The sequence below is a fragment of the Sphaeramia orbicularis genome, chromosome 2 (genome assembly GCF_902148855.1).
Source record: "Sphaeramia orbicularis chromosome 2, fSphaOr1.1, whole genome shotgun sequence".
Taxonomy (NCBI): domain Eukaryota; kingdom Metazoa; phylum Chordata; class Actinopteri; order Kurtiformes; family Apogonidae; genus Sphaeramia; species Sphaeramia orbicularis.
The window spans coordinates 26,102,686-26,109,914 of record NC_043958.1 but is presented as its reverse complement, the minus strand read 5'-3'; positions in this window follow the sequence as shown (position 1 = coordinate 26,109,914).

Sequence of the window (7,229 nt, the reverse complement as noted above, 5' to 3'; positions counted from 1 at the left end):
CAGCTCCATCCTGCAGTACTTCTTCCACCTCTGATCAAACCAGAACAGGTAAGATTTGTACCGATGGCTCACTGCACGCACACACCATGCAGATCATTTTTTAAACTAGTCACACCACCTTCACTAACCAAACATAGCATTATTGTGTAATGTTGATGCTGTAGGAGCTATTGTTCATTTAGTTTTTTGTTTTGTAATTTAGTATTTTTTGCTAATTGTCTGTTATTGATTGTTTGCTTTTTTGTTTGTTAAATATTTAGAATTTATTTTTGAGTTTAATGGTTATTACTTTCATTCTTTAGTATTTAGGCCTAGCACCTTTTGTTGTGTAGACCGTGGGCACATGGGCATAAAGGCAGCACCAAGGGAGACCAGCATGTACCTGGGTGGGCCTGTGGTTTTTTACCAGTCAGTCAGTAGCATGTCAGGATGAGCAGGAGAGGCAGCAAACAGGCCTTAATTGTTGTTTGCCTGCAAAACCTGAGAATAATCATGTGAAATACATCTATGGACTGGACATTGTGTTTTTGACTGTAAACCACAAACCCATGGTGCATCTAGTGGTTATTTGAGTTATGGAAAAGTCTTATGTTCAGTCACTTTTAAGTTGGTTTAATCTTGATGACAAATAGTCACTACAGATATATATAACCGTTTCATTGTTTTGCTTTTACATAGGAAATAGAAAGAGGGATTCTACCACTGAGTTGACAGAATATCTTAAGAGGTCAGAGGAGAGGTTTCTGGAGCAGACCAGGAGGGACCAGGACCTCACAGCAGCTTTGCTCCAAAATATGCAGATGATGGATGAAATGGAAAGCGCACTTGTTGGTCTGATGGGGCGCATGGTTTCTGTGATGGAGGGTCTTTCACAGAAATGAAGATGTTAAGACTGGACTCACCGCTGTTTTTGCACAGCAACAGCTTCTCCATTTTTCTTCCCTTTTTGTTAACATTTTTGAAGCTTTTTTTTTTTTTAATTTTTGCCTATTTGTCTTTTAGTACTTGTGTGAATAAACCCATTTGAAATGCAAAAAGGTCATTTTGCCCATGTTTTCCTATGCACATAAACTTGGGTAACCATACTGCCCCGCTGACCTCAGTAATTATCTGTTTACAGACTATCCTTGGGCCAGATCAAGTGGTGCCACGGGGACACATTTCCTGTTCAGTAAGCTCTGTGTTGAAAACTAAAGTTATCTCCATGTTTAACACATGTATGGATAGGTCTCAGTAAGTACATTCACATGACACATTGTTACAATTTACAGGAGTAAAAATACTTACTGGTGCATGACACAGACTAAAAACATAATAATATATATATATATAATATATATTTTTTTTTTTTTTTTTGATTTTTTTTTTTTTTTTTTTTTTTTCTGACTTTGCACAAATGTACAAAACATGCTGTTCTTGTAATAAATTGAACCTAAATTAAACATAGGGCTTTAGCTATGTTAAACTACAATTGTGATCAAGATTGGATAAAAATGTTGAAGGTTTTATGAAGACAAATATGTTGTGACACAGGGACAGCAGTTTGTCTTACAGGGGTCAGAATAAAAGACTGCTAGAACTAAAAGACTACAAATATGCTAATAAACTTTTATTTAACATACATATTACAACTGAAGTGATATATACAGCTAATAGCAGGGCATATTTTACAAATAATTTGATTGTACATAACTTTTCTATATTCTTGTACTGTTGAATAACTAGTTCCCACAGATTCCCAGACTTAAAATATAACATCTATAAGCAAGAAAAAGTATTAAAGTTAATTGTGCATTAACATATTTTAGTCCTTTTTAAGTTTCATTTTATATTGATCAGTAAGCTTGGAACTTCTGATACTGAAATTTTGTGAACACTTCCATAAATGTAGTTCTTAAAAAATGAGCCTATTTGAGAAATGACAGGTGAAACTTTAATTTTGACACTAATGTTCACTTTGGCTTGATCTGGCCTCCTTGCATTATGTTTCTACGTATGTAATATAAAAACCCATATATTTATGTTTATGACAAATGCCACGGAGTGAATGGAGAAGAATAGACTGTTGGTTTCAGTGAGTTTATTGAAGAAAAACCTCACTGCACACGTCATAGAAAACTATTGATGTGATGTTTCGCATCGAGGCTTCGAAGCGTGTGTCAAGTAACCCAGGCAGTGGATGTGTCCAGGCAACATGTGACCTCCATCTCGTAATCAGCTGTAGGACCAGCTATAAAGACACAGTAAACACTATGAATGTCTCATTGCACTTGTCTGAGAGAGTTGGCAACCCTAAAACTAAGCAGCCAAGGTACATCCAGTGTCTAACAATGGCTAACAACAACACGTTCATTTAAATATCAAAGTCTCTTCGATATACCTCTCTCCTCAAACATAGTCGCTGTTTGTTTCGACCATGAATTCGACGGGTAGCCAGCAATATTTATGTTTTTTGCCTCTGGATTGCAATGTAGGCTTGTAAAAGACAAGAGCAGCACTTGCATCAGTACCAGAGCTGGTTCTAGGCATTTTGGCTCCTTAAGTGAGATATGTATTTGGCACCTGTATGGCCTATGCCACGGGCTGGCCCTGATCGGTACGATGAGGTCCCCCATGTTTGTTATTGTGCTTGATCCCAGACTCACAGTCACGTGATCACATTTTACGGTGATGTAATGACTTGGCTCCGCTTGGCTCTTGGCCTATGGAAAAGCAAACTGATTCTTTGGAGGCACCAGGTTGGAACCAGTTAAGCACTGGCTCTAGCACCAGCTCCAAACTAGCACCAGGTACTTTTTGGTGGAAAAGGAGTATCAGTGACATCATCAGCCATGGGCCAATAATGGACAAAGGAGGTTTTCATGTGTTAAATGTGTTTGGATGTTTAGGAATAAAAGTCACACAATATGTTGTGAGTTAATTGAAAAAGCTGAAAATAACTGTCTCTGCTGTGAAAACTCCAACAGTGTCATTTTCAGCCCAAATGGGACAGTTCACATTCCAACAATGTGGAATTTATACAGGATGATGAAGAATCTGGAAAAGAACCGAGAGAAAAACAGGAGCTGAGAGAGTGATGAAGAGGAGGAGGAAAGAAGGAGGAAGGGGGAGTAAGGAGGAAGAGGAAGTGGATGAAGAGGAGGAGGAAGAGGGAATAAGAAGAAGGGGAGAGGGCAAAGAGGAGAAGGAACATGAAGAGGAGGAGAAGAAGGAGGATGAAGCATCATATCAAGGAGAAAAAAGGGAAACTCAAATGCACTAGTCTCAGTCTAGTTTCCAAATGTCCGCAGGTATGGAATGATATTGATAAAGACTTACAAATGTCTCCAACTGTATGTGTTTTTAAAAAGAGATTTAGGACAACTGCTACTGGTATGTGCTCAAATATGAATTAATGCTGTAATCCTTTTCTTTGCCTACATGTAACTTTGATTTTATGATTGTTGGTGACTAGACCCCTTGGACCTTGTTAGGAGTAGGGCGGGAATGCCTCAAGGACCATCATACTGAGCACAGGGGCCTCTCAGAATGTGTGCTCAGCCCATTGCTCTTCACCTTGCTAACCCACGATTGTGTACCAACTCACAGAACCAATCACATCATCAACGACGATCATGACTGTGGTGGGCCTCATCATCAATGATGAAGCCAACTACAGGAATGAGGTAAACCAACTGGTCTAGTGGTGTAACGACAACAATCTCTTCCTGAATGTGGGGAAAACTGAAGAGATTGTGGTCAACTTCAGGAGAAGACACTCCCAGCATCCCCCACTAACCATCAACGGTACTGCTGTGGAGAGGGTGAGGAGCAGAAGGTTCCTGGGCTGCACATCACAGAGGATCTGTCCTGGACAGACAGATCACATCACTGGCCAAGAAGAATCAAATACACCTCTACTTCCTCTATAAACTGAGGAGAACACAAGTCCCGCCCCCATCATGTGTTTGGTACAGAGGCTGCACTGCCTCCTGCCCAAAGAGACAACGCATACAGCCAGTAGGATCATCGGTGTCCCTCCTCCCTCCCTCACAGACATATTTCAAACCCGCCTCACCCACATTGTATTCCACTACTGCTGCTACTGTAAATAGATGGACATATACACTTTATCCTGCTGTAGTTTACGCTTTATACTGTTTATTTTTCTTATTCAATTTTTGTTACCTTTTTTAAATGCATGACATTGAACAAGGTGAGAGAGAAACAGTATCTCAGTTCTGTGTACGTTATGCATCTAATGAAATGACAGTCAAGAATGTTTCAAACTTTGAATGAGTGTGGATCGTCTGCTGACATTCTAGAACAGGGGTCGGCAAGCTTTACAACCTAAAGAGCCATTTTTGTCTCGAAAAAGAAGAAAGAACTCTAACTGGAGCCATGAAAAAAATATTTAAACCCATCTACATTTTACCAGGAGGTGGCTGCTCTGATGTAGCCTATTTGTGATTAGTTTGCTATTTAACTTTGTATTCCATTACAATAAAGCAATGGGTGGTGCATTTGTGAAATTATACAACTACAATAAAAAAAAAAAAAACATTCAAAATGTGTAGGATTTTTTAAAAATGATGGACACTATTTCCAAAACATAATTATATTGTGTAACTGAGAAAAAGCTCAACTTTCATGTAGAGGCTGACTTTTAAACTATATATATATATATATTATATATATATATATATATATATATATACACACACACACATTTTGGTTTATATGTTGTCAAAAAATATTTTATTCCATGGATAGTCAGTACATTTTTGCAGATAGACAAAGTTAGAATAGATTCAGGCCTATAATAATGTTAAAAAGTAATGAAACTTATTCAGTTTATTTCAAAATGTTCCTTAAATGTTTTTGACAGTGGGAGCCATAGAGGGAGGCTAAAGAGCCACATTTGGCCCAGGAGCCATGGGTTGCAGACCCCTGTTCTAGAACGTCTACTCAGACTGAGATTAACGTCAGGAAAAACATGACGGACAGTCAAACTAAGCTCCTCCCACAGGTGCTGGTGGAATGTGTCTGACCAGTGACGTTGTATTTCATTCAAAACACAGGTCACATGAAACTACCAACACTTTGACTCTTCCAACAGGCTTACACATGTAACCCAGGTCAAAATTGCTTAAGTTAATAAATACTATCAATAAATAGGATAAATATGTTGAGCCAAATTTCATTATTTCAAATTTCATATTTCTTATAAAAGCAGTGATAAAGCAGATAAATAAGACTAAAAGCAATATTTCATCTTTGTTAGTGAATTACTCTGTCAATAGTTGATTAAAATGAGCATCCTGTTGCTTTAAGAAATGTGACTCTGTTCGGCCAATCAGAACGGCTGTTGTGGTTCCTGTCGCAGGATACGCGGATAGAGACAGGTGTGTAAAATGGACCGAAGTGAGCTGGCCGACAGAGAAACAGTAAGTTTGTAACCTTTTCTTTTGTGTTTAAAAGTGTTTTCTTTCTTTCTGTTTCGTCTATTGTGATAGACTGTGGTTATTTTGAACGGTATTTGTTAAGTTTAATTAAGAACTACTGGAGAACATGCTGGATTTTTTTTTTTTTTTTTAATTTCAGGCAAATTGACGCAGTTTAAAGCTTATCTGTTACAGACTAAAAAAACAATGTTAATAAAGTTATTCTTTGTTGTAGGTTGATCTATATTTCTTTCGTTTTTTTTTTTTTTGTTTTCTTTAATGTTAACCCTTAATAGGTAACCATGGTGCCCCCCACAGCTACGGTACTTTATTGCATACAGGGTGTTTCAAAAAAAAGTGTACACTCAGAAAAATGCCTAAAAAATGAAAGTTCCATAAGTTTCAGAAAATATCTATACGGTTATTGATAGACCAAGGTCTCATGCTTTCATTACCACAATGGCAGGTATCAGCCATACCACGTGAGTGAGCATGGTCCTTGTACTTAATTGGGATAGAAAATGGCTTGCGCACAGATATGAGAGGGTTTTAACAAGATCAGACACCACAATTGGAAAGCTTAGGCAGGTGCTTTAATGCTGTGTAATTTACAAGAAAATTCAGTTAACCCTTTGTCTTCCAGAAGCCTCCAAACTTTGCACCCAGGCTGTGCCTTCCTTCACTCAAACAGCAAGTCCTTGCACGTCTGGTTCTGATCGTAGTCCATGCCAAAGAATGCAGGCACACACAGTTCAGTCTTCTACGTGGCCACCATTTCGTCGCAGGCACAGCTCTGCCCTCCTTAACATGTCATAAACCGCACGCCTTATCATTCCACCATCCTGCCTCAAAAGAGTTACTTCAGCTTCAGTACGATCCTGCAGGTCATCCAGGTTTCTTGGCGGAGTGACGTAGACCTTTGACTTCAGATGGCCCCACAAGAAAAAGTCAAGTGGGGTAAGATCGGGGGATCTTGGGGGCCACTCAACGGGATGGTTCAGTGCGATGACGCGATTCCAGGCCATGGTTCAGTAATTTTGAAGGCCAGGAAGTGCACATTTTTAAGGCCATGGTTCATTGATTTGTCAAAGAAGACACAGCCACAGTCCATTTCAATTTGCCCACAGGCCTAAAATGGACTGTGGTCTGACAAATGTAAACAGTGCTTCGTAGCTTCCGAGAAATTTACGTAGACATGCCTGGATGGCTCAACCTGGGTGCAAAGTTTGGAAGCTTCTGGAAGACAAAGGGTTAACTGAATTTTCTTGTAAATTACACAGCATTAACTCTTTCGGTGCCAGACAGTTAAGGGGCTAATAAGCCTTAAAAGTGCCACAGATTTTGGCCGTTTTTCAGTATTTCGCGTCGTTTTTATAATATTTGAAGAATCCTGCAGGAAACCGCTCGGTAACATCCGACCGATTACTGATTAGATTCAAAACGCACCGGACGCAGCCGATTCATTATTGATCGTAATTTGCATAATTTATAAAATAATAATAATAATAATAATCTTTAGTTATATAGCACTTTTCATACATTAAAAACTGTAGCACAAAGTGCTTTACATATCAGTTTAAAAATCAGTACCCCCCCCCCCCCCACACCCACCCACTCACCTGCACACACACACACACACACAATACACATATACATGCAAACCCACAAGCTCACACATACTTAAGAAGACTGACTGAGCACGGGTAGACCAGAACAAAAATGTACAAGTAAAAGTAAAACATCAGTTTAGGAGGCGCTGTCTCAGGGAGCCATCCGCACCAGGAGGCAGCCGCCGACCCCAGCGAC